This window comes from Sturnira hondurensis, unplaced genomic scaffold, assembly GCF_014824575.4.
Source record: "Sturnira hondurensis isolate 20B ecotype Veracruz unplaced genomic scaffold, ASM1482457v3 Scaffold0022566, whole genome shotgun sequence".
In the NCBI taxonomy this organism is placed as follows: domain Eukaryota; kingdom Metazoa; phylum Chordata; class Mammalia; order Chiroptera; family Phyllostomidae; genus Sturnira; species Sturnira hondurensis.
Genome location: NW_028095197.1, coordinates 8,672,757 through 8,700,554, shown reverse-complemented (window position 1 = coordinate 8,700,554; position 27,798 = coordinate 8,672,757). Strand labels below are relative to the sequence as shown.

The 27,798-nt window shown below is 45.1% G+C and overlaps 1 protein-coding gene and 1 non-coding gene across 2 annotated transcripts in view; one reads left to right on the top strand and one right to left on the bottom strand.

The window, feature by feature from the left end:
- The window catches only part of FRMPD1 (FERM and PDZ domain containing 1), a 122,235-nt gene that overhangs the window by 82,858 nt on the left and 11,579 nt on the right, over nt 1–27,798 (bottom strand). The gene's annotated exons all lie outside the window — the stretch shown is intronic.
- LOC118979910 (U6 spliceosomal RNA) lies at nt 18,619–18,725 on the top strand. The gene has a single exon (XR_005065006.1). It is a non-coding gene; the product is annotated as a U6 spliceosomal RNA (small nuclear RNA).

Sequence of the window (27,798 nt, the reverse complement as noted above, 5' to 3'; positions counted from 1 at the left end):
AATAGAATAAAATCTCATTGTCTTTAAGAAACTCGCATTTTCAGATAGAAAAGACTTTTATCGAATGCAACACGTTGTAATTTAAGAACACACACCTAGGACTTCCAGGGCTGGACAAGATACAGGAGGTAGATTTCTCCCTATCTTCCTGCTAAAACCCCTAGATATCAGGTATCAAACAAACATAAGAAAACTTGTGGATTATGGAGAGAGAAGGCAGGCCAACTAGGGATCTCAGGACTCAAGGAACAACAAGGCAATGAATTCCCTATGGTTCTTTTTAGCCTCCAGATATCCCAGACTTGGCACCTGAGAAGCCCACAACTAGGAAATGCTAATAGGCATAGACCACATATGCCTGAAGGAAAATCTGATCTCTGTAGCCAAAGGAATGGGAAAGGGCAGGCTAACAAACCCGAAGCCTTTGTGACAACATCCACCTTACACCACAGGAAAAAAACAAACAAACAAACCACATACAAACGAACGACACTCCTACTCTCCCACCCCTCATCAGCAGAGGCTAAGGTAAGTGGGGGACTAGCCCTCCACCCCTTCCCTGAGGCAACAAGACACGCCTCCCTCTCCACACCAGGGTGGTGCCAGCAGCAGCTGAGCTGGGGCCTGGACTCCCATCTCCACCCACCGGTAATGAGGCAGTATTTGCTTTCCCACCAGGACAGCTTCAGTGGGGGCCTGCTAAAATAGGAAATTCAAGTAGGATCCAGAATCTCATAACATAATACCCCACATTTCTGGGGTACAATTTTAAAAAACCACTCGTTATACCGAGTTCACCTTGAGTGAGAAAAAGAGGTCACCTTGAGTGAGAAAAAGACAATCAACAAATGTCAAAATGGAAAAGCCACAGATGTTAGAATGCTCTGACCATGCTTGCAAAGCAGTCCCTGTAAAAGTCCTTCCCCAAGCAACTATGAACTCTCTTGAAACAAATGAGAACATAGGACATATCAGCAAAGAATGAGAAGTTATAAAAATAACCAAAAGGACATTAAAGTATTAGAAAATCTAACAAAAAAGCTAAAAACTCACTGGATAGATTTAATAGTAGATTGGAGATAAGAGGGGATAAAATCAGTGAGGGCAGATTAATAGAAACTGTCCATTCTGAACAACAGAGAGAAAATAGACTGAAAAAAGGAGCAGAAATAAGCTGACACTTATAACATCAGAGTTAGAGGAAGAGAGAAGAGGGGAATGTAAGACAAAAAACATAGTTGAAGAAATAATTTTCGAAAATTCCCCAAATTTGACAAAAGACATAAGCCTAGATCGAAGAAACTGCACAAACTCCAGAGGGGATACATTCAGGGAAATTCATAGCCAGGCATCATAATTACACTTCTGAAATCTAAAGACGAAATTTCTTCAAAGTCGAGAGAAATTGTACATGACTTACAAGGGAAAACCGATTCAAATGGATACAGAATTCTCACTGGATATCACAGAGGCCAGAAGGAAAAGGTGCAACATTTTCAGCCACTTAAAGGAAAACACTGCCAACCCAGAATTCTATACCTAGTAAAAAATACCTTCGGGGACGAAGGGGAAGGCTGAGATGAAGAACAACTGCGAGAAGCTGCGACCAATAGGACTACCCTAAGAGGGTGTTGAGAGGAAATTCTTCAAACAGAAAGGGAACAATCAAAGAAGAAAACTTGGAATATAAGCAACGAAGAAAGAATAACAGAAAGGGTAAAAATATGGGTTAGTATAACATGTTACCATTTTCCTCTTGAGTATTAAGGGTGTATTTGGTAGTAGAAGCAAAATCATATTATTGTTAGGTGTTCTCAATGTATATAGAGGTAATATTTAGGGCAATTATATTAAGAAGGACGAAGGGCAAAGAGACCTAAGTGTGCATTTTACTTGAAGCCACAAAACGTCAGCACCAGTGAGCTATGGATGTATAGTTTAGTACTTGACTAACAACTAGGAAACTGCACAGGGATGTAATCAAAACACTCCAGATTACTCAAATGGGAATTCTGAAAAATGCTCAAGTATGCGACAGGAAAAAGGCAGAAAATAGGAAAGAGAAGAATAAATAATAAAATACCAGACTTAAGCCCTAACATTTCAATAATTCCATTAAAGTAGTCTTAATACGCCCATTAAGAGACCGAGATTGGCAGAATGGATTTCTAAAAACATTAGCAATGTTTTTAGGAGATATTTCTGGTGGAAAAAAATTCCTCATGAAATTTCTATCCCCCAAGAATAAAGAGAAGATGTTACAAGCTTCCAGACAATGTGAATAGCTTACTTGGGAAGGAAAGGGAACTCTCCATAATTATTCTGTAAACCTCGCAAACTGCCTTTGTTAAAATTTATTGGGACTGAATATTTGGTAGACACTGTTCTAAGCAGTGTATGTTCTCTCATTTCAACAATGCAATATGGTGCATACCATTGGTGCATACCATTTTACAGACAGTGAAACCAAGGCTAACTTCCTGCCTAATGAAAGGAACCAAAGAATAAGTACGCATGAGCTATATCTAAATAGGAAGGACGATAGAGCTCCCAGGCAGAGAACAGCCCCTGGGAATGTTCTGAGGATGGGAAGGAACATCTATTATATGCTGGGTTTTAAAAATATACTATTAACTACCACAAAACTCCAACAAACAGGTAGCAGGCTGGCCGTTTTGCAGATAAAAGCACTCAGCAAGGTCAAGTAACTGGCTCACCATAATCCAACAAGCAGGTTTGGAGCCAGAATTTAAATCTGGGTCAGCCGCCATCCCCCATTTAGATGAACAGCCTGGAAAGGCTTTTAGAACATATTTCCCATGGTGTTTGCCTTTGCCACCCTAGTAGTTTCTCTGTAGCAACCTAGCAATCAAAACCATAAAGAGAAAAGGATCAGCCCTGGCTGGTGTAGCTCAGTGGATTGAGTTTGGGCTGCGAACCAATGGGTTACCAGTTCAATTCCCAGCCAGGGCACATGCCCGGGTTGTGGGCCAGGTCCCTGGTACAAGTCCCTGGTACAGGGTACACGAGAGGCAACCACACATTGGCAATCCTCTCCCTCTCATTTTTCTTCTCTTCACCTCTCTCTAAAAATGAATAAATAAAATCTTTAAAAAAGAGAAAGAGAAAAGGATCAGTCCTGCCTTTCTATGTGTTTTTGGTCAAGCCCTCCCTGGGTCTAGTGTCTTCGTCTATAAAACAGAGAATCAAGGTACATCAGTGTTTTCCTAACTTTGGTGGAGGGGAGACCGGTGGAGTCTTCTATTCATTTCACATCCCATTAAACAGACGCCCGACAGAGGCGACCGGTAGAGGCAGAGCAAACCTGACTGGAGAGAACTGGAGGGCGGAGGGGTGGTGCTAGCCTGGACCCTCTTCAGTGAAAACACTCTTGCAACACCGAATTCGGGCAGTAGTGCGTGGGGAGGCCCTGGGCACAGGGGAGAGTCTTGGAGGCATCCTCTCCCATCTTCAGTGGAGGCTAGGGAGAGAGATGAATGACCTAGATTCTCTTAAAAACAAGGCTTTATTCATGTTTTGTTACTATGTGCCGTGAACTGCGATGTTGTGTTTAGTCTCGTCTTTGAAGCAGAGGGATGTTGTGGGAAGGACCCAGGCCGTGGCGTCCAACGTGGCCTGAATGCCAGCTCTAGCCCTCGCTAGCTTTGTGACCTTGGACAGCTAGTGAAACCTTCCAGTTTTCATATCACAACAAAGAGATAACACTGACCTTAAAGAGCGCTGGGAGGATTAAATTAAATAATGAGGACAGATACCTACTGTGTGATCAGGGCATTATAGACTTTCCATAAAAAGGAGCTATTGTTCTGGCTAGTGTAGCTCAGTGGATTGAGCTCGGACCTGTGAACCAAACAATCGAGGTTTGATTCCCAGTCAGGGCACATGCCTGGGTTGCAGGCCAGTTTCCAGCAGGGGACCCACGGAAAGCAATAATACATTGATATTTCTCTCCCTCTCTCCTTCCCTTTCCCTCTAAAAATAAATAAATAAAATCTTGAAAAAAAAGGAGCTATTGTTATGCACTTGGGAACTCCTACACCATGACACTCTAAGTTTGCCTTTTCTTTCAGTTTGTGGAGCTTGGGTCTTTCTTCTTCTTTTTTGTTTTTTTCCTTTTTTATGCACATGGATTGACATGAAAAGAGATGATACATTTTGTAAAGGAATGCTGAAGGTACCATAAATTTAAGGTGGTGAATTATGAAAAATCACGTACTCATGGAACTGGAAAAATGATGTCTTTTCTTCATCTGAACCTCGATTAATGACTTATACATACTGATGAGTTTGAAACCAAATAGCCAAAGTGGAAAAAATAATCCATGATGAAAGCATATATTATTTTTTCAAAAATAAAGGATGCTGCCCTGGCCAGGTGGCTCAACTAGTTGGAACATCATCCAGTGCTCCAAAAGGCTGCGGGTTCCATTTGGGGTCAGGGCACATAGGTAGGTTGTGGGTTTGATCCCTGGTCAGGGCACGTATGGGAGACAACTAGTAGATGGTTCTCTCTGACATCGATGCCTCTCTCTCCCTCTCTCTCTCTTTCTCTCTCTCCCTTCTTCTTGCTCTAAAGTCCATACACATATCCTTGGGTGAGGATTAAAAAAACCTTTTTTAAAAGATGCCTTTATGATCCTACTAGTGACAGATAAGGATAACCTGACTTTACAGAAAGACTTCACAGACTTCCTGTCTTAAGGTAAGTGATGTTTTGAGCATCATCATGTCATTGAAGGGGCAGCCTAACCTTCCAAAGCCTAGGAGGTCTAGGAGTGTGTTTCCTAGAGGCTAAAATCATGGCAGATTTCCTATAATGGGCTATGAATTCCTGCCACTTCCCATGAAGCTTAATGGGAGAGCATTTCAGAGCATATGTTACTTTTGTCCACTGACACTAATGTGTCCATTAGCGTGGCTCCAGAGAGAATTTTAGTTTATGCCCAAAGAATGGTCACTTGAAGAACAGAAATAGCTGCTTATGTCCTCCACCTCTCCCACAACTCTGACCTCTGTTCAGCCTTCCCCTCTTCTCTCAGTCCTACCAAGAAGAGATGTTGGGGTGTGTCATTAACGGCACCTGCACTATCCACCCTTGAACCATCATCTCGTAAGGCACACCACCTTGATGTCCTTCAAAGCCCCAGTGTAGACAGTCTCTCGTCTGACCCTCACAATACTCCTCTGAACTAGGTATTATTATTCCATTGCACAGATGAAGAAAATGGAAGCACAGAAGAGTCCAGCTGTTTGTTTGGAGGTCAGGGGTAAACAGCAGGATGGAGCCGAGCCCAGCACAATGGCCCAAGCCCCTGCTGGATGTGGAGAGGCATCTACTTGGCCTGACTGGGTTCTATGAATCGTTCTTCATTGCTCCTACGAATCAGGATGCGGCCCAAATGAAGTGTACGCCAATGTATTCGTCCACTCAAGTAACACTGACTGGGGCCCTATGGGAAAGGTTCTAAGGTGATCCTGTGCTATGAGGGGAGTCACATCTCGGGAAGAGTAAGGGCTTAGGAGTCATTGAGCACATGGACATGTGAGCGTCCTAGCCCTCACGAGTGCTTACCAAGTGCTAGTTATCATCAGTGAGAGCTACAGACAACACGGGGGTGAGTCGCACATGACCCTGAAAGTTTAAAGGAAGTATGTGACCATCTGGAAAAATAAAAGAGCCAAATCCCTATCATACTTCCTATATCTTATTCTTTATTCCTAAATAAAATCCAAATGAATCAAATAGTTATGTGGTGAAACCGTAAAAGTACTAGAAGAAAATATGAAATGATTTAGTCTTGGGGCACAAAAGGCCATAAGCATGAAATAGAAGATGAACAGATATTATTACATAAAAATAAAATCTCTCATAGGGGGAAACACTGTAAGCATAGTTTAAAAAGGTACATAAAAAGTAGGAAGAATTTTTGCTATACATACAACAAACAAGAAGGTAATATCTTTAATGCTATATAAAGTTTCTAAAAAGCAATTATTAGAAGACCAACAACTAGTAGAAAAATAGGCAAAGGGTAGGAATAGACCATTTATGCTAAAGTGATTAAACATCTACAGAAATGTGGCTCCTCATTCCGAAGAGAAATTCAAATGGAGGCAGCACTGAGGCATCTGGTGTTTCCCATCCCAGTGTCAGAGGCCAGGAAGCTGCGCAAGGCACTGTGGAGGCGAGGATGCGGGAAAAGGATCCCTTACACTTCACTGGTGGGAGTGCAAATTGGTACAATCTCCGTGAAGAGAAATTTGATGATATCTATGAAAAAATTTAAATGTGTGCCAACAGCAAAGCATTTTAAACAACCTGAATGTCCACTATTGAAGAACACATCAGTTACGGCACATCCACTCAATGCAAGGCCATGTAAACGTGAAAAAAGAGAAAGAAAACTCTGTGGGTAGTACTGATGGAGAACAACTTTCCTGTTATTGTGTATTGTTAATTTTTTAAAGCAAGGCACAGAATTATGAATACGATATGCTGCCACTTGTATTTTTTAAAAGAGAAGGAAATAGTTCTTTAAGAATGCACATGAAACTGATAACTGGCTGACTCAGGTTCTAGAACTTGAAGGTTGAAGAATAGGAGTGAAAGCTAGACTTTTCACATGTATACCTTTAGTGTCTTCTGGATTTTGAACTGCGCAATAATAGTAATTTTTTTCATTTTAATGCTGAAAAAATCCTTTAACCTACAAATTTCAGCTCTAGGAATTAACTTTGCATGGAAGTGCATATATATATATATACACTCCATGAGTACAAAGATACCCACTGCAGTGTTTTATATAATGGCAGTGTTTTATATAATGGCAAAATATTGGAAGCCACCTAAATGCTCACTAATGAGGAAGGGTTTAATAAATTATGGTACAGTCATATAAAGAGTTTCATCATTTATTAAAAAGAATAGGAAAAAAGAAGTAGATAGCACTATATGGAGTAATGGAGAATAATCTTAAACAGTTTGAATGAAAAAAGACTATATAGAGAATAGTCTGTGTCGTGTGCTTGTAAGAAGCCTGTGTATAGACTATGGGAAACCATACACTATTTCTGGGAAAATACACAAACTGCTGATACTGGTTGCTGGTGGGGGGGCAGAGTCACTGGGGGGGAGAGACATGGGAAGACACCATTCTTTTCCATGTATATACCTTTGTATCTTTTGAATGTTTGACCATGTGCAAGTATTAACTGACAAAAATATTTAAACACATCATGTTCAAAACCAGGGCACTTTCTGTGTTGAGTTGAAATCTGTCTGTCTGTGGGTTCTGCCTGTCGATTCAGGTTCCACCATTAAGGTTTCTCGTAAACTAGGTTGGACTCCTCTCCTACCAGATGCTCTCGAGATATTTGAATAATCTGAGTCTTCACTTTTCCTGCCAAGCTCCCTAGAGTCCCAAACTGCTTGTTATGTGTAAGAGACGACCTTCCTCATTCTGGTCTCCACCTTGGGACCCTCTCAGGTCCCGGGATTTCTTGGAAATAGCATCACCCAAAGCTGAGCCCTGCTTTTCGCAGAGTGGAGCGGGTGGCTGCCATCCCTGCATTGCTGCTATGACCTTCTCCCTTCTGGGATTGCTGCCTTGGGTGGGGACGCGGGAGGCCGGTAGCCAATGGCAGGAGCACATCATGCCCTCAGGAGCCCCTGCCTCTGGACAACTGAGGTAAGGCTGCCTGGGTGTTTTACTTTTCTTCTGGAAAGGGGTGCTGGCATCCTGGACCTTGCTGTGCTTTACCTGCAGCAGAATCTGGATTGAGAGTGAGGCACGGAGGGCATGGTTTAGAGCACAGAGGGCCCTGCTCGGAAACATCATTTCAGGAGGCATTTAAGAACGTGTGGAGTAGCACGGTGGCTCAGTGGTGAGGGACCTCGCCCGGGACAGCAGCCCCGAGTGGTTCTGGGGAAGAGCAAGGTGAGTCTGCAATTGGCTAAAAATGAGTTCACGTATACCGGACTTTTCTTATCCGCGGTGGCTGTGTGTCATGTACAAGGAAGTCCTTGAGCTGCTGGGGAAGGCAAGGTCGGGCTCCCAGTCCTCTCAAGCCCGTGTCCTCTGGATGCCAGCATGGAGTTGCCTCGGCCCTTCTTGGGCCTTTCTTTTCTTTTCAAACGCAATGCTTATTTTCTTTCTGATTATAAAAATATTATACATCCATGGCATAAAATTTAGAAAATACAGAAACATTTAGAAAAGGAAACCCTTATCTTAGCATAGACTGCCATTTTTCCAATTTATATTTATTTTCTCACGAAATAGACTGTCTGACACACAGGTTTGTATCCTATTCTTCTGTCTGAACGTGACAGCCTAACCTTTTCCCATGTTTACTGTTTTCAACAGCACGACTGGTAAGGCTTCCGATGCTCTGTCCTGAGGATGCACTGTAATAGACTCAACCATTCACCTATTTTTAGACATTTTATTTCCAATTCTCTCTAAATAATGTTATGATCGACATCTCTGCACATAAAGCAACATCTGCCTCCTTGATTATGATTTAGAATGAATTTCTAAAAGTGGAATTCCTGTGTCAAAGCTCACGTGACTGCTGAACCGCGCTCGGGGAGGAGCATGCGCACACCGATTGGATGTGCACGGGCAGGTGCCTCACCTCTGCCGCACCGGGTGTTATCCCACACACACACCAAAACGAATTTTGCTCATTTCATAGGGAGCAAATCAATATATCTCATTACTTTAAAAAATGTGTTTGTATATGTTTGATTACAAGGGAAGTTAACTGTGTTTTCATGTGCTTATCAGTATTTACAATGCTTATCCTATGAACCATTAGCTTAAGTTTGCGTTGCTATTTGAACGTTGCTCAGATTTCAGGAGAGTTGAATACAGTGCCTGCCCGCCCAATATCATTGCTGTCAGAACCGAAGTCAATCAGTCAGTGTTCCGATTATGAATATTATTTTACATAAAAACCTTTACCCGCACTTGCTTCCCATAACAAAACTAAAGGTGTCTGAACAAATGTTTGTATATTTAAAAATAAAAATAAAAATACAGACTTCGCCCTGGCTGGTGTAGCTCAGTGGATTGAGCGCGGGCCTGTGAACCACATGATCGCGGTTCGATTCCCAGTCAGGGCACATGCCTAGGTTGCAGGCCAGTTCCCAGTTCCCTGCAGGGGACGAATGAGAGGCAACCATACATTGATATTTCTCTCTCTCTCTCTCCTTCCCTTCCCCTCTAAGAAAAATAAATAAAATCTTTAAAAAAAATACCGACTTTCAATTGCCCTCCATTATCGTACATGGGGCTAATTGAGCCGAAAATTCTCCTGATATGGACTACCAGCATTACAGAAAATGAATCCCCATGTCGAGTAGTAAGTGCTCTCTGTACTAATCAGAGTAATTACATCACGTGGTTCTGAAAAGGCAAGGAAGGATTTAATAAATGATGTGGGGGGGTGTCGGGGTGCGACCAGGCTGGGAGGCGAGGGGCTGAGCGTTGGGGTGCCTGCCCCCTCTTCCTAGCTCCGTCTCCAACTCTAGCCTCACTTGTCCTGGATCTTGAAACAGGTCCCTGATATCCTGAGGATATCACCCTCATCTTACAGGTAAGGAAACCAAGGTGCTGAGGGCACAAGCCTTGTAGCCAAGCTTATACGTTTCTTTTCCATGGGAACAACTATTGTGAGAAGAGAGAAGAGCAGGCTCTTGATCCGCTTGACCTGTTACAGCAGGTGATGCAGCAGAACAGCAATGGATGCAACTGTGCATCATTCACTCACCCACAGAGGGGTCCGCCTGGTGATCCCGGAGGTTTCTTCCACGCTCTGATACAGTGTGAGTCATCGATGGGAAAGTTATCTTTGTATCCTGGGTTAGGCTGAGTTGCAGTCCGGGGTGGTCGAATATAGCTCCTCACATTACCAGAGAGACAAGTGGAGGTTTCTGCCTGGCTCGTGGCGTGCCACCCTCCCAGCGTTTAGTTGGCACTTTCAGATTGCTCACGAACTGTCCTGAAACTTTAAAATCTGAACCTAAATCAGCAAAGAGAGCCTGCCCAGCAGAAAAGCCTGGGGCTCTCCTTCCTGGGGCCTGCAGCTCCTCCAGGGGCTCTTGCGACATCAGCACCATCCCTTGACAGCTTTATCTGGAACTGGTTGGAGGCCGCTCCATTCTACAGCAGACAACTGCATGAGTCCTCTGGTGCAGAAACCATCATTCAGAGGGGGAAATTAGACAGACGAGGGTAGATGATGACTGTTTTCAACTCTCTGGAGGCCCATGTAGCACAAGACAAATTGGTTTTGTTTTGTGCCCCTCACACACGGCAGAGCCACAACCAGCGGGGAGAGGTGGCTGGGAAACGGAGCTAGAACCAATGGAAGGTGTGAACTAGGCCTGTGGATCCGGGAGCCTGTGCTTTCTCACACTCCCTGTTTGGTTTGTTCTACCTTCCTCCCCTCCTCCCATCTGTGGACGGAGCTCCCAATGGCACCCACAGATGCTCATGGAGGCAGCTGTCTCTGGATCCAAGGGAAAGAGGGCCTCTTCTGAAGCTGAGACAGTGACCAGCGGGTCTGCCAGGTGTAGGCATTCTACTCTGCTAGTGATTCTAAGGCTAGGTCATAAAAAAGCAACAGGGGTCCCACCTGATTTTCTCTTAGGACACTTGTGCGTGGAACTCAGCCCCTATGCTGTGAGAAGCCTCAGGCCAATGAAGAGGAACCAGGGTCCCTAGTCTTTAACCTGACTAAGCTCTCAGCCAGCAGCTACACCAGCTTGCCAGCTCTCTTGAAGGTGGCTCCTCCAGCCCTCAGGTCATCACGTAGGTGGCTCATCCAGCTGACGTCACGTGGGGCAGATGGGCCTTTCCTGCTGAGCCCAGTCCAAGTGGCAGAGCTGGAGGCAAAATATCTGATATTTACTGTTCCAAGCCACTAGGTTCTGGGCTGGTCGTTACACAGCAACAGAAAGTCAGAAGGCCTTCATCTCACAGATGAGGAAGCTGTGCTTCAGATGAAAGTGACCCTTCCTCCCAGTGGTTTCTGACGATTCCAGAGCGCTTGCCCATGCTCAAAAAGATAAGCGAGCTTTCAACTCTCCGAGACACAAGTTTAACAAATCAGGCAAATATCCCAAATCTCATTTACAATGATATCAATAATTTCTTAACTATGCCTTTATTCTTTTGAATATGTCTATTTTGACTTGCCATTGAACATCTAATTTTTAAAAACTTTGAGAGTTTAAGTACAGTGTGTTACTTGGAGACAGTCATCCAGACTGACTGAAGTACAAGATGTAGATAATGTTAACATTGGCCAGAAAAGACTGGCTCGGAGCAACCCCCAGAGAAACAAGTTTTAAAAACATTTCATCACACATCAGCTTCATTAGAGTTGTTGTTCTTTTCCCTCACATGAGTACTATACCTCTAAGAAACGTAAAGGATGAAAATCTGCTTGTTCTTAAGAGATTAGAGTTAAACCAAACTCAGAGGATTTAATCTACAGCATTTACATATTATACCCTTCAGTTCAGCTGTTTTTCTGAGACCAACCTAGGAACCTTGGATCCTAGGCTTTGCCTTTTTTCCTCTAGCTAACTTAAAGATTTCAGGAACATTAGTCACATTCACGGGCCCATTCCCACACTCGTAGAACAAGGGGATTTGACCTGCATGTAAAGTAGCTCCTTCCCCCAAACATGAACATCCTCTTCGCCTGCAGTGCCTGCCTCACGCGGTGACTGCTAGAGACACTGGAGAAGGAAGCACGTGACTCCAACAATTGGTCATCAGCACCATCATAACCCACCCCCAGGCCCAGAGCCGGTCTGCCCTGCCGAAGGGGGCCCTGCCTGCAGCAACAGCGGCGGTGCAGAGGGCGGCCTGCGAGGATCCGCGGCCGGCCGCCGTCTCTCTCGGTCTTCCTGCCAGCACAGCGCTCTGAGGACGGGGCTCAGTCTCACCAGCTCTCCTGGTGCACGATCTGGGGCAGCGCGGCCTGAGATGGGTTTCCCGGAGCCATCTGTAATCTTTGTGGCACCCCCGTTAACAGCGGCCAGATCGATTTTTAAGAAGTAAATGATAATAAGGTCATACATGAAATAAGTTGTAAGTAATATCTCCTAGAATGGGCTTTAGTGGGTCTACCCATGACATGAAAGGGTTTGATACAATGATAAGGGAGGGCCCTCCGGGCCCTACAGGCCTCAGCCCCTAACGCCGTGCACCTGCCCTGGCCCCATCTGTCCCTGTCTGCCAACAGCTTGCTGTGGCCCCCTGACACTGCCACATTCCTGAGACGCTTGCACAATACCTAACAGTCTTTGTCTGAATTATGCAAAGAATCCGGCCTCAAATATTTTTTGATGACAAAAATACAGATTATTGGAGGAGATAAAGAGAGACGGGACAGGACATTATTCTCTCCTAGAGTGAGATGGAGAGCTTTGTTCAACTGTTCACTTTTCTACTAGATTTCAACAGCATAAAAATGAGTTTTGGAAATGTTCAGAAAGGTAACACAGAATTTTAATTAAGGAAAAACATTTGCTTATTTGTCTTTAAATTATTAAGGAAGCCGAGAGATGAAAGTATTTTTGACTTTACAGAGAATCCTTAAATTGCCTTAGGTGTTATTTCATTCAACCGCCTGCTTTTTTAGGTGCGGTCTGAAGAGAAAGAGCAGGGAAGCCACTGTGCATTGCCTATCCAGCCATGTGCATTCTGCACGTCCTCTGTGGTAGCAGAGGCCAGGCATTGTGCCTAACTGAAACTTGACCTTCCCTAGCTTGCCCTGATTCACATAAAGGTGCCCCTTAGGATTTAAGAAGTCATGGGGAGATTCCCAAGAAAGCTCTTTAATGGGGTGCTTCCTTTTGCCTCTTCCTCTTTCCTTCTCCCTGTTGCCAGGGGTGTGGATATGATAGCTGGAACTCTAGCAGCCTCTGGGACCATGAGGCGACCTTGAAGATGGAAAACTATGCTAATGACTGTGAAACGAAAAGAGAAAAGCAGACTGGATCTATAAGAGGTCGAGAATGTATGTTGTAATTGCTAAGCAAACCACTAACAGTAAAAGAATGTATAATTAAGTTCAAAGGGGGAAAAGTGGAATGATCAGCAGTGTGCAGGTAATATTTTAGTGGACACTTTACACCTGTATGGTTTTCTGAACTGATGTCACCCCAGTAAACTGAACTAAGAAATAGTTAATTAGCCCTGGCTGGTGTGGCTCAGTGGTTGAGTGCCAGACTGCGAAGCAAAAGGGTTGCAGGTTCGATTCCCAGTCTAGCGCACATGCCTGGGCTGTAGGCCAGGTCCCCAGTGAGGGGTGTGTGAGAGGCAACCACACACTGATGTTTCTCTCCCTCTCTTTCTCCCTCCCTTCCCCTCTTAAAAAAATAAAATAAATAAAATCTTTTTCAAAATTATTTTAAAAAGAAATAGTTGATTAATTCAAAACAAGGCAAACAATAATAGGAAACAGACTATAAAACAGACGAGACAAATGGAAAACAAGTATGAAGGTGGTGGCTACCAACTGAAACAAAGGGCGAGTGTGAACAGCTGGGAGGGCCCCCGCTGTCGTATCTCTGCCCTGGCCCACGATGGGACAGTCGGAGCCTCCATGTGAGTGAAGACACTGGACTGAAATTCATCCGATACATTTGAGCCCATGCATTCATAACGATGTGTAAAGAGAACTGTTTGGGGACCTTTGGAGGATGCTAGGGACACAGTTTATTACCTTGAAGGCTGGTAAGTAAAGAGGAAGAATTCAAATATTTCTCCTGCCTTTCTTCCAGGAACAGTACCCAGTCGTGTGCTTATGAAAGTTTAACAACTGACTCTCTGGGCCAGAAGCCCTGACTTGCCTCATTTGCCAATTTCCATGGGGTAAACACTCCTACCATGGCCAACTTCAAGCTACCAGTATGACATCTGTGAACATGGGGCCCCTTGGCTGGCTTGCCGAGTTCTCTTTCTTCTTTTTCTTGTTTTAAAGATTTCATTTATTTATTTTCAGAGAGGGGAAGGGAGAATGAAAGAGAGGGAGAGAAACATCAGTGTGTGGTCGCCTCTCACACACCCCTCACTGGGGACCTGGCCTTCAGCCCAGGCATGTGTCCTAACTGGGAATCGAACCTGCAACCCTTTTGCTTCACAGTTGCACTCAACCACTGAGCCACACCAGCCAGGGCCTGAGTTCTATTTCTTGACCTAGGTTACAAGAGTTCATTATATATAACCATTATAAGAATCATTAAAAAATACATTTGTTTATAGTGTTCTGTTTTTTGTATGATTTTGCATGAAAAAGGTTAAAACAGAAGCTAGACAAAAACAGTACATGCTAATGATTTCACTTAACAAAGTTCGAAAACAAAATTAATCTGTATGTTAGAGGTCAAGAGAGTAGTGTGACCCTTGGGTAGGGCTAGAGTCTGGAAAGAGGCACCAGAGGGTTTCTGGGTAATGTTCTGTTTTTTTTTTAATCTGGTTGCTGGTCACACGCATGAGCTCACTTTGTGAAAAAACATGAGAGAAAATTAGTCCATTATGTGTTAGTGCCACTGTTATTCTGGATTTTCTGTTATTTGCAGCTGAACCTAATTCAAAGTCCCATGATGAGTTCATTGCAGGGTCATCTCTCCACCACTGTCACTGTGATGCCGCCCTGTGGGACCTTGGTGACTGAGCACAGCACCGCTGTCCTCTCTGGGAAGCACAGGGCCCTGAGCACCCAGCCTCCCCTGCCCCTGAGAGTCACCCAGACATTCCATGAGCACTCATTGAGCCCCGACTTCTGAAGTTACAGTTGTGAGTCCCATAGTTGCCATCCTCATGGACTCAGGAGTTAGTATAAAGAAGTTGGAAATTTGTGAAATTATTTTAAACTGTGTTGTTTACAGACCTTGATATCAAGGTGCACATTAGAAATTCCTTCGAGTTTAGAGCTAGGGAAATAATTTGTCCCTTTGAACAAACTGATATGCTTCCCTTTACCAGTCAACGAAGGCTCTCTCATTCACAATAGTTTTTTGTTTTGTTTTGTTTTGGTTTTTTTTGCCCAGGCTGGGCAAGAAAATCAGAGTTACATTCAGTGCTAAGTGACAGCCAATTTTTCTGGCTGATAGCAATAAATCCTACAGCTTCACAGTCTGTCCAGCCAACTTCTGAATTCGCGTTCCGCTCAACACTCTCCTAGCCTGCCAACCACTTGAACCCCTCAGGGTGGCCGACGAAGCTCCGCAGTCGGACTGCCGCGCGCCCTCTCGCCTCCCCTCTCACCACCCACACAAGCGCCGTCATTGCTGGTCACAAAGATTTCCTCATCATTTCTCACATGCACCTTTCATTTTGGGCTCTAAGCATTTTCCTTTAAAACATTTTTTAAAAATGTTTTGTTGAAGTATGATGTACATACCATTAAATTCACCCACTGGAAGTTACCTGGAGTGCTTTTGAACGTGCTATACTTGCCCTCCTTTCCACTTAGGGACTGCCTATTCTTCAAGACCCAGGCAATGTCACCTCCTCTGTGAAGTCACACCCAGCAAACCCAGACAACTGTAGAGGTTTATGTTAACTTCTGTGATGGCATTTACCATTTTACATTCTTATTGTTTGTTGATGTTTGTGTTATGTCCACTAGAATGTCCAGCTCCTTGAGGGGAAGCAATGTGTCTACCCACCCACCCCACTGTCTTTTAGAACATGAACCATTGCCTGGAAGAAGTCAAGCTGCCCAGAGGAAGCGGCTCATCCCAGCACTGAACAACCTACGGGCCACCGTAACCTTGGAAGCTCAATGAGGAGCCAAGTAATCCCTTCCGTTTGGGTTTGTCAGAACACCTCATCATGGAGCACACTGCCATGAACCCTAGACAGCAGTTATCAGAGGGTTTCAGACTTCAGAAAAGGATGTGGGAGAAAGCCTGGCGTGAATGGCTTCTAAGGAACATGAGCAGTGCCAACAATTTACTGTGTTTCATTGGATCTAAGGCACCATCTATTGTCATCTCAGAGGTAAAAAGATGTGCTTCTTAGAGTCTGTGGAGTATGGCAAATGACTTATTAAATACCTCAAGGAAAGGCAAGGAGCAAGGCAGGATGGAGAACTTTATATACCCTGCCCTGAGAATTTTAAAATGTAAAAAATGGTTCTAAACTAAACATAAAGAAGTCTAACAAAGTTCTGTTTTTTTTCTGTAGGAATCACTTTAATATTTGGGGGGAAACACCAGTTATCAAATTTTTTCCCATGCAAAGATACATGATGGTGAGGGCCCCATCTTGCTAGTGCCCTGGGCGTGTGCTTATGGTGTCCACACAGTCGCCTGGCCCTGTGGCTCAGCGCCCTCCGTCTACAGCAGCCCCATGACAGCTCATGGGCCAAGCATCTGAGAGTTGGTGGCCTAGAGCACAGTGCCAACATCTGCCTCAGTTTCCACATCTGCTCTGCATATGCTGCGAAGACTTCATTTATAGAAACACAGTGACCAGTCCAGTGAGTCTTGAACCTGAGCATGCATCAGAATCCCCTGGAGGGCTTGTTAAAAGACAGATTGCTGGACTCCACCCCAGAGCTTCTGAAGTAGTAGGAATGTGTGTTTCTAGCAAGGTCCCATGTGCTCTGATGTTGCTGGTTCAGGGATCACTCATTTAGAACCACCCACCTAGTCTAAGCTACTCATTTGACAGACAAGAAACTGGGGCACCAAGAAGGGAGGGGGTTTGCCGAGGATCACACACTCTGATCAGGGGAAAGCTGGGCCTGGGCCTAAGTCCCTTCTCACCATGCTGGTCCGCAGGGCCTCCCCTCAGGTCATCACATTAGCTGCCAACCCAGCAAGGAGCAATAAAGGGTCTGATAAGTACTTTGTACCTACAAAATTTTAATTATACTTTTATATTTTAAATATAGTTGCTAACAATCAAGTGAGACTCCTTGGCCATTAGGTTTATTTGTGAAAGCAACCTATCCATCTAAGCTATAATTTCTGTTTGCTTTTAAAACTTGATTTCTCCTTCCTCACCCTCTCTTTCTGTCTGTCCTGTTTCTCTCTACATACACTCTTCAGAGCAATTTGCAGTGAGATTTCCCCAAAGACTAGCATGTTTACAAATTCCCTTTTGTCTTGAGTCCAAGCGTCTCCTTCACGTTTTCCAGTAAAACTCCGTCCCACTGATGCCCCATCCGTCACCATGGAGGCAGAAGGAAGGCAGGACCGAGAGCAGGGGAGCACTCCGCCATGAAACACGAAACACTACCAAATGCACTCTGGCGGAGCCCACATTCCCAGAAGTTGGGCGAAAAGGCATGTAGAGTAATTACAGGCGTGCTAGTCTGAAAGGTATTTCCTTAGTTTCACAAAGATTTTCTTAAGGGTCTACTATGTGCAAAGGAGCATGGCTAACTAGTAATTGGGGTCTGCTAGCAGAGGATTTTTCTTTTTGTTGTTGGACCCTTATCCTGCTTTTAACTGTACCATTATACATTACCGTCCTATCCCTCAGCACCTAACACACAGGCTGCTCAGTGGTCAGGAGCTCAGTAAACACACACTGAGCTGAGCCGAGTGTAAGCCTCATTGGACCCTGCCGATCACTCGTAGGGACCTCCCATTCTTCCCATTACTTACAGCCAGAAAAGGCTATATTTTTCCCAACCAAAATTTGGTAACTCTATCATAGTGCCTGAGGACATATGCTCCTCCACCCAGTGGAGGAGATTAGAAGTAACCAAAGAGATTAGAAGCAAAACTAAAGAGATTAGAAGTAACCTACTTTGGGAGAAGGCATGATGGAAGAAAACTGAGTTGTTTAAAATGGAAACCCCACAATGACTGGAGATGAAAGGCAAGGACCATATGTCTTAAAACTCCTGTGGACAGTGATGCTGGAAGATTCCAGAAATGTAAAGAATAAGAAATAAAATTTTGTCAGGAGAGTGATTTTTTTCCAAATGAAGAAGGTAGAGTATAAAAAAGAAAAACTTGCCCTGGCTGGTGTGGCTCAGTGGACTGACTGTCGGCCTAGGAACCAAAAGGTCATAGGTTCAATTCCCAGTCAGGGCAACTGGCTCAGTTGCAGGCCAGGTTCCCAGTTGGGAGTGTGCAAAAGTCAACCAGGGCAGTTTCTCTCCCTCTCTTTCTCCCTCCCTCCTCTCTCTCTAAAAATAAATAAATAAAATATTTAAGAAAAAAGTGTTAAATAAATAAAAAGAAAAACTTAAACGATGGGAGCAAAGGATCTCTTGGAGATTTAACATGGCCCTTGAGCCAGGAAGGAGAAAGACCAGAGAAATTCCATAACTTGGGGAATTGAGGTAAAGAAATTGGACTGGAATTCAGACAGCCTTGAAGACTGCAGATTCAAACTGGAGTTGGAAGAATGGAGAGTGAAAGCACTATGCTTCTTTGGGATCATCAGCATTGAAACAAACAACTCTGGGCAAATGTAAGAAAAAGTGCATTAGGAACAGTGGCCTAGAAGAGCCCAATTCTGTGTGCATCTCTGTTCCCCAAAGGGAATGAAGGCACACTTACAGTCCACCTCTCTGCATATGATTTTACTCTCAAGATCTTCACTTTCTGTGCTTGCTTCGGCAGCACATATACTAAAATTGGAACGATACAGAGAAGATTAGCATGGCCCCTGCGCAAGGATGACACGCAAATTCGTGAAGCGTTCCATATTTTTCAAAAAACTGCGGTACATTTACACAATGGAATTCTATGCTGCAGAAAGGAAGAAGGAGCTCCTACCCTTTGCAACATCATGGATGGAACTGGAAAGCATTATGCTGAGTGAAATAAGCCAGGCAGTGAAAGACAAATACCATATGATATCACCTTTAACAGTAATCTAAACAACAAAACAAACAAGCAAGCAAAATGTAACCAAAGACACTGAAATACAGAACGTGCTGACAGGGTCCAGAGGGGAGAGGGGAGAGAATCACAGGGGAAAAGGGGAAGGACTCACATGAACAAGTATAAAGGACACATGGACAATAACTAAGGTGGGGGGTGGAGATGGGAGGGAGGTGGGGAGCACTGGGGGGGGCAGGGCTGGGAATATAAGAGAGAAAACTGTACTTGAACAAGGGTTAAATAAACAAAATTAAAAAAAAAGATCTTCACTTTCTTCAGCAAAGCAATGTCTGTATTCTAAACCAGTGCGTCTTGAACGTCCAGTGCACATGAACCCCTAGGGGCCTGGCTAAAACACGGATTTCAGTCCCTCTCCCTGACCAGGTTCTGATTCGGAGGGGTGTGGGCAAGGCCCATAATATGAATTTTGAGCAAGCTCCATGGTGATGGGGACACTGCTGCTGCTGATCCAAGGACCACCCTCTGAGCAGCGCCGGTCACACGGCCAGCCCAGCAACGTGGAGGGGACTACTCCAAGACTGGAGGGCAGAGTTGTGGACACCAGGAAGGGTCCTCTTTGGAGGAGATTGCCCCCTCAGTTCCCGAAACAGCTGCAAGGTGAAACCACACCATGCGTCCCATCCCAGTTATCTTCACTCATGCTGATGTCTGGGACGAGCCGATGGGGAGCACTCCTGAGAACGCAGAGGTCTCCCTGTGCTTGCTGCAGCCAGCCATGCACAGACCTTTCCCCAGATGATTTCCCGGCAGGGAGCTCTCTCTGCCTGCATTTCGTCTAAGTACTTCAGCAAAATCAGAGATCGGAAAGCAAAATCATAAGTACTAGAGATGGAATCAGCCTAACATCTCATTTAGGGCCTATCCCTAAGGGCCAGACTAAGAAGGTCAATTACAATGCAAGCACTGAGTCTTTTCACACATGAGAATTGGAGATTTCGTACAGCCTGTAAGGGCTTTTCGTATTTCAAACTGCCACTTCCTCCAAATCACAGTTGTGGGTGGCAGTTTGAAGCTGTGAATGGAAACTGGTGAGTGCAAGTAAGGAATCTTACTTCTAGACCTGGGATTCCTGGTCAAAGCTGCTAATAATGTCTCACTCTGGGAACATATGAAGGAACAACTCTCCCTTGACAAAGTGAAGTTTAGTAGTTTCCAATTATTTTAATTCTGAATGGTCTTAACGTTTTCCTGAGGAGTTATTAGAGGGGTGGAGGACATTGGAGAAGATGAAAAACCCCACAGTGATGAAGCTGATTGCAGTGACGAAGCTGATTGAAAGATCCTGTGCATGAATGAAGGGGGGAAAAGTAGAGGTGTTCAGGATTCAAGTTACCGTATTTTGCTGTGTATAATGTGCACTTTTTTTGCCCAAATTTTCGTGGGAAGAATAAGGATGTGCATTATACATAGGGTGGTACCTGAAATACCTTGTTGTCTATTCTCGTGTTTTGTAATTATTTGGTACCTGAAATTTCTTGTACCCTAATACGTTCAAACATGAATGCTAGGATTCCTTTATAATACAAAAAACAAGTACCTAAATATAAATGAGTAAAAAACTGAATCAAAAAATTAAATCAAGCCCTGGCTTGTGTGGCTCAGTGGATTGAGTGTTCGCTTGAGAACCCAAGGGTCACTGGTTCAATGCCCAGTCAGGACACATGCCTGGGCTGCGGGCCATGTCCCCAGTAGGGGGTGCTTGAGAGGCAACCACACCTTGATGTTTCTCTCCTCTTTCTCCTTCCCATTCCCGTCTCTAAAAATAAGTAAATAAATAAAATCAAAGAACAAGGGAAGTTTAAAAAAACTTTTAAAAATTAAATTGAAAAAAATTTCCCCTGAAACCTTGGGGCAAAAATGTGGGTGCACATTACCCACAGCAAAATAGGAGTAATTCAATGCCACAAATGCTGCTTGAGCGACCCCCTGGGCCGGGCGCTTTGCCAGTCGGGGTGGAGAGCACCCGATCTAAAAAGGCATGACCCCAGGTGGTAGTAACAGTCCTCCACAGCTTTCTAGAGATTTATGCCAAAAGTTAATCTAAAATAGTTCTACAGTTTTGTTTTCAGAATCACCTTACAGAGTAGACACAGCAGGAATTAATATGTTGATTCTGCAGATGAATTGAGACTCCACAGTTAAGTGACGTGCCCAAGCCTGGCCCTCCCCTTCCATCATTTAGCTTTTACTATTCGATCTTATTATCAAGTGGTGGTAACTATCACATCGAAATCGGGCTTCCTGGTGACACCCCTCTGTCTGAAATCCTAGGATTTAAGAAGCTCCAAGGCACTAAACACTGTTGAACATATGGCACATTTTAGCTGTACTTGGTTGTTCTCCATTCCTACCCCCCACCTACATTTCTGCCCAGGCTTTCCCCTGCTCTGCACCCTGAGAGGCCTGCCCCTTAACTGCATTACCTAGTCACCTTCTCAGTTTACTGTAGCCAAGGAAAGGAACCGCCAGACCAAAGGACAGCAACAGAGAGAGGCAAAGGTCTCTCTTTGCTGCTCCCGGACCGTCCTTCCTAGACCGCACCTGCTCCACGGCTCCGGGTCTCACTGGAAACTGGCAACGCTATTTTCTCCCCTTTCCCCGTAGGGATGATAACGGCTCCACACTCTGGCTACTCTCTGAGTGCCTCAGCAGCCTTAGGGGTTCCCTTAACCCCACCCACACCTCTGAAAATAGCGCGACATCAGTTAGATCTGGTTCCCTCCTGGGACCTGACCCATCCAAACCTCTCTCCCACGTAGCCGGAGAGGTAAAGATATCTTTATCTAACCAGTCAACATAAGTCTAATGCCCAGAGGAACACAGCCTGAAACATCCAGAGTCACAAACTCACTGATTTTTTTCCCCTTAAAAATGAACGTTTGCTTCCCTGGCCCTTATTTGCCACAGTCCTGCCCTTGGGCCTTTGTGTATCCCTAGGCTGATACACAAAGCTCCACCCACAGTCTGCTACCCAATTCAATTGTCTGATGCACAACTCTGATCACATCGTTCCTGCGATGGGCCCCAGTGACAATGGCATAAAGTTCATAGTCCTCAGCCCAGCGCGAGGACTCTTGCCTGCATGCTCCCCGTTATCTGCAGTTCCCCGATGTACCTCTGTGCTCCCTTCCCCCAGCCCCTTACCAAAATGCGCCATCTTCATTTTGTTTACACCATTCCCTTAGCCTAGAAGGGTCTTCACTTTGAAACTGTTCACCGATTTAAGGTTCAGCCCAAATGTTGCCTGTGGCCTGAAGCTCTTCTGTTTCCTCACACAGATAAATAACCACTTTCTCTTCTAAACTCTCACGGATCTTTTGCACCTCTTTTTTATGGCATGCTGAACCTCTCAGAAGAGTTATCTGTGTCCAGCCCCTCCAGGACCCCGAGCTCAGCGCCTTTCCCAGCCAGAGGCTGTCTGAGCATGGGACACCGCACAGCACGGGCCTCAGCGAGCATGTGCTGGGTGCACGAACCGACTCAATTTAACATCCCCTCCAGACCTAACTCGGTGTCTGCTGTGTGGTTTGACTTTAAAATAGTTTGAATGATCAGCCCAACAAGATGGATAATGTGTGCTAGATGTTATATGTGAGATGCTGCATATAAACATATCTGCATATTTTGTATGCCTATCACAGTGTGAATATATATTACTTTATCATATGTTATTCAAAATATACATCTTTTGAGTGAAAGTGGTACACCTACATACACATCTTTAAAAAACAACAACTAAATTGCTAAAGCTGAACAAGGGCCTAGAAGAGATTTCTGAAGGGCAAGTGGATGCATGCGGCTTGCAAATGTTCTACTTCTTCCTCATTTCCTATCAGTCAGCCCCATCCGATTTTGTTTAATGAGGCCACTGCAATGTATTTATTTTGGGGTGATTGAATTTAGAGAGACATTCATCTAACACACAATTGCTGCCACAAGCTGAATGGCTGAATCATAACAGGGACGATGGCACTAATCTGAGGACAGCTGTTTCTTATCATCCCTAACTCACAAAAAGCTCAGACCAAGCAGGGCTTTCTGCCTCAGCTGTGAGATGGGACTGATAGCATCTGAAGTGAAAATGCTTCTGGACAGGTGAGGCAGAGAAGGAGAAAGAGAAAAGGTGCTGGCGGGACTCCACCTTTGATTTCGGAAGTCTGTCTGTCGGATGTGTGAGCATTGCTTCTGGCCCTCTGGGATGCTCAGGAAATTCCAGTTATAAGGAGATAATTTGATAAGGACAAGTGGAGTAACTAACCTTTTAAGAAGAGCTTGCAAGTCTGTTGTGGGTAGTTGCAGCTACTCAAGAACATGGTGCCGTTATCATTCAAACATGATCTCACATTCCCCATCTCAGGCAAGTGAAGCTGGGCTATGGTAAGTGCCCCCCAGGTGTCCTGCCCTCTGGACATACCAAGTGTGGTTTCTAGCAACTGGGGAGCCCCTTCCCAAAGAAATCTCCATTGACTTTCACCTCTGGAAGATGCCCAAAACCCACCATGAAAGCATCACTTTTTTGAACTTGGACACTTTTACCGTTAAAGCAAAAATGCCTGTGGAAATAAGCACATGGCCGCATCTGTAACTGATTTACACCTGAGTATGAATGCATTCTCAGCATCATCTCAGCAGAACAGCTGGCTAGGGTTTCAAGCAGGTTATACAAAGTATTTAGTTAGAGAGTAAAAGGAGGTTAGGGGCCCAGCAAACAGACACTGTTAACACTCTTCACTTGCTACAGCTTTTGAGATAACAGGAAACATGCAGAGTGGTATTAACACAAGATAGGATCTTAATATAGTTAAAAGCTACAGAATAATCTGCCACCTACAACAGCATACCTTCTGAAGGTAGTAAAATGTTACAGGAATTCAATTTTTAAGTGGCAGAAGTTTGAATCACAGTGCATCCTAATGTCAGCAACACTCGTTCATTTGTTTACCCATCTGTTCATTAATTCATTCTGTAGCCAGTAAGTTGAACAACCAAAACTCCTGGAATTTAATAAAACCTCTTACTGTCCTTTAACTTATTGGGGGCGCAATGGGGAGACATCTTCCTCTGGCACTAGGTATAAATGTAAGGGTGCCCCTGGGCTTTGATCGTCATTCCTGAGGAGGTAAAATTCCTACCTTCACTTTCAGTCACAACTTCAAGCACAGTTTCCTTCAGGAAATTAAAATATCCACAATCCCTGTTGTAATAGAAACTGCTAACCTCGTTTAGGGGGCTTTCAGCAAGGAAGGAACCAGGGTGTAAATCTTCTCTTCCCATCTTGCTAAATAGGGTTCCCGATGCCTCCTGGAGAAAGAGTAAGAGGAGAAAATGGAAGGCGGGCAAAAAGCGCTTGTTCAACTGCGGCTGTGGTAAGACAATGTCATACACTCTAGGCCTAGCGGTCGTCCAAAACCGACTTTCTCTTCTGTGGAATCATTGTGAGTGCCTCAGACACCTGCCCCCTCCCCCAGCCCACGGTGGTCTCTCACTTCAGGATCCCTTAAGTTGAGCAAAAACATTCTATTTCCACAGGGGCTTCCACCCCGAGCCCTAGAAATCACGGCAGCTCCGATCCGGCTTCTCCTCAACCTGGAGCTTTCCCTCTCGAACAGATCTAAGGTGCTTCCCACAGCAGCTCTCGCTGCAGAGGCGTATATCTGCTCCTTGGAGCGTTCTTTGCCTGAACTAATCCTGGGAGTGTTGGCCAGTGCAGAAGCAGCAGCAACCGTCTTCGCTCTGCTGCCAAAGCCAAAGCACTAGCCAGTCCTGTTCTTTTCCCCTAAAGTTCCGGGGGTCCCAACTGCAGGAGACACAGCTCAAGCTCCAAGAGGCGCTGCTTTGGTGAGATGAGGTGGGGGCTGGTATCCCATGCCCACATAGCACACTCACTGCTCCCTCCAAAGAAATTCTCTCCCAACAGTGGCTTGAGAGTGCAAGAGTCGTGCAACCACCTCTCTGCTGAATTCATTGTGTAGGTTTTCCCAGCTGGCTTGTCCCATGACTTTATGTATCTGATGGCTATTATGTCTTGATTCTCCCTGGGAACTTTCAGTCTAATGCTGTTACATTTCGTTCATGCATTTGAGGAACAATTGTTATTTTTTAAAAGATTCTATTTATTTATTTTTAGAGAGAGGGAAAGGGAAGGAGAAAGAGAGGGAGAGAAACATCAATGTGTGGTTGCCTCTTGTGCACCCCCTACTGGGGCCCTGGCCAGCAACCCAGGCATGTGCCCTGACTGGGAATCGAACTAGAGGCCTTTTGGTTTGCAGGCCCGTGCTCAATCCACTGAGCCACACCAGCCAGGACTTGACGAATACTTGTAGAAGATCTACCTAGCATGGGTCTTTCCTCTTCCCTACTCCCTTTCTCTGCCTCACTTATTCTACTCTCCACCTTCCTACTGTCAAGTGTTTTGATAAAGAATGAATCATTCTCTTACTTTGTCCCTTCCTCCCTCTCCACAAATTTCCAGCTGTTATTGTAGACACATGGGAGAAAATGTTTCCTCCACCTTCTGTACCAAGATGGATAACAAATAAACTGAAAAAAACATTAAGAACTACAATAAATAAAATATTAGATGTCAAATTATCTTACAAGCATGGTGATTTTTTCAACCCAAAGCATAGCATGTTGTCTATTTGGACTTGGGTTCTTCAAAATTCAAGCTGCAAAGTTCTTGCCAAGCTATTGCAAACACACACTCTTTAAAATGCTATAGTAAAGAAGGCGCGTCACCATGCGCTCCCAGCACACCGGGCCTGGGGCAGTAGCAGACAAGCTGGCAATATTGCTAAGGAAGCAACGTAACTGTGCTACACTTTGTGTAGCACATAAATACAGGCATGTGAATGGGATAACATAAAATCAAGAGTTTTCAAGGAGTACCACATGCTTTAAAACTAACTGCTCCACCAGACAATAGACACATCTAACAGGATTTCTGAAATATCACATGACAGCCGTCTACTTTGCTAAGCCCTTGAACCCTTACCCCCACATAGGTGTTTGTTGTTCTTGTTGTTGTTGTTTTAAGTAATTGTGGTGATCAACAGCTAACCCTTACTTGGGGCTTCCTTTGTGCCCGATGCTGGACTAAGTTACTCATGGTGCATGTTATTTAATTCTCACAACAGTCCTACGGAGAAGATGGCATTTATTTCCATTCCGTAGGTGAGGAAAACGAGCCTCAGCGACTAAGGCACTCGTCTGAAGATGTGCGCCTTGTAAGCGGCGAAGCCACGAGCTCTGCTCGGCCCTCCGTGCGGCCAGGGCAGCCGCTCCATCACGATGCTAGTAGGTAAATCAGATGTAGAGCCGTGGAATTATCGTACTGGGTTGTGAATGCCACCGTGGGGGCAGGTACGGGAGGAACACACGCTGCCAGGGAAGGTTTATAAGAAAAAACGAAACCTGTCCCAGCCCTTTTTTAAAAAAATTTTAATCCTCCCCTGAGGATATGCTTAGAGGGGGAGGGAGGGCAAGAGAGAAGGAGAGAAACATTGATGGGTTGCCTCTCACTCACACCCCTACTGGGACTGAACCTGTAACCCAGGCCTGTGCCCGGACCAGCAATCAAACCTGTGACCCATTGGTTTACAGGATGATGCTCCAACCAGCTGAGCCTTGCTGGTCAGGGCCCCAGTCTTTTCTGTTTGGAAGCTATGCATCCCCTCTCCAACCCAAATTCAATTCCACTGGTATTTCGGCTTGCATTAGTCACTTCGGGCTGGGTTTATTTATCTCCTCCATTCTGTTCAGTGTGATCAGTCACGCCACATGACTATCATACTAGCTACGCCGTGAGAGAGGAAGATGACAGACCCAGCTGCAGGACCAATTCCCCAGGGGAACTCGCAGGAGGAGAACTCAGTGACACGAGAGAAGGAGGGACCAATGCAATGGAGGACAACGTGGGGATCGAGACATCCCACAAAGGGGGTGACCTCGCGGGATGCTTTAGGGAAGAAGTGGCATTGGAGATGAACCTTGAAAGGTGATCTCTCTCTCTCTAGTCAGAAGGGGAAGTGAAGGCAGGCCGTGGCACGTAACGAGTCAGGGGAAGCAGGGAGATGTGGAGAGGAGGGAAAAGGTGTGTGGGAGGGAGCGGCAGCAGAGCCATGAGGCTGGCATGCAGGGAACATGGTGGAGGAGAGGAGCGCAGTCAGAGAGAAACCTGCAAAGGCTCATTTGGACCAGTCCTTGGGATCTTTAAACAGTGGTGAGATATTTGCACTCCATGTATAGACAGCGGGAAGCCATTCTGAAGGGAGAGTGAGGAGACCAAAGTTGTTTTGTACAGATTGCGGCTGAGGAAAGACAAGAGGTGGGAAGACCAGTCGGGAGGGGAGTGGGAGGGGCCACTGAAAAGTGGCAGTACAGATGGAGTGCACCCTTGAGTCAGGGACTGGGTGCCATCCCCTTGTGTCCCCGAAATGTCCGGTACTGTTCCTCGCCCTAATTTTCATCACTAAAGAGCTGTACTAAAGATCCAATTTGAAAGAATAATTTGTCCTGCAGGTGTTTTTGTCCTTTTTGTTTTCATCCTGCCGCCTCAGTTGCCTAGTTCCAGGTCACAGAAGATTCCTGCCCAAGGCTGTTGTTATCTGGCATTTCATGTAGCACCTCAGAGCACTGGCATCTCGTTCACAGTCCCTAATTAGCTCGTGCACCAGTTTAATTGCTCAGCAGTTGTCTGTGTGGACAGACTCGGTTTCCTTCCTGGAGTCCACTGAAACTGCCCCACCCTTTCCTGTGGCTCAGACATCGGGGAGCCTGCCTCATTCCAACATACGCAAAGAAGGGGCTCTCTGGGAGGTACTGAGGACCAGGGGGCCGCTGGGACCCTCAGTAAGGCAACTCTTCATTAAATTCGTAGT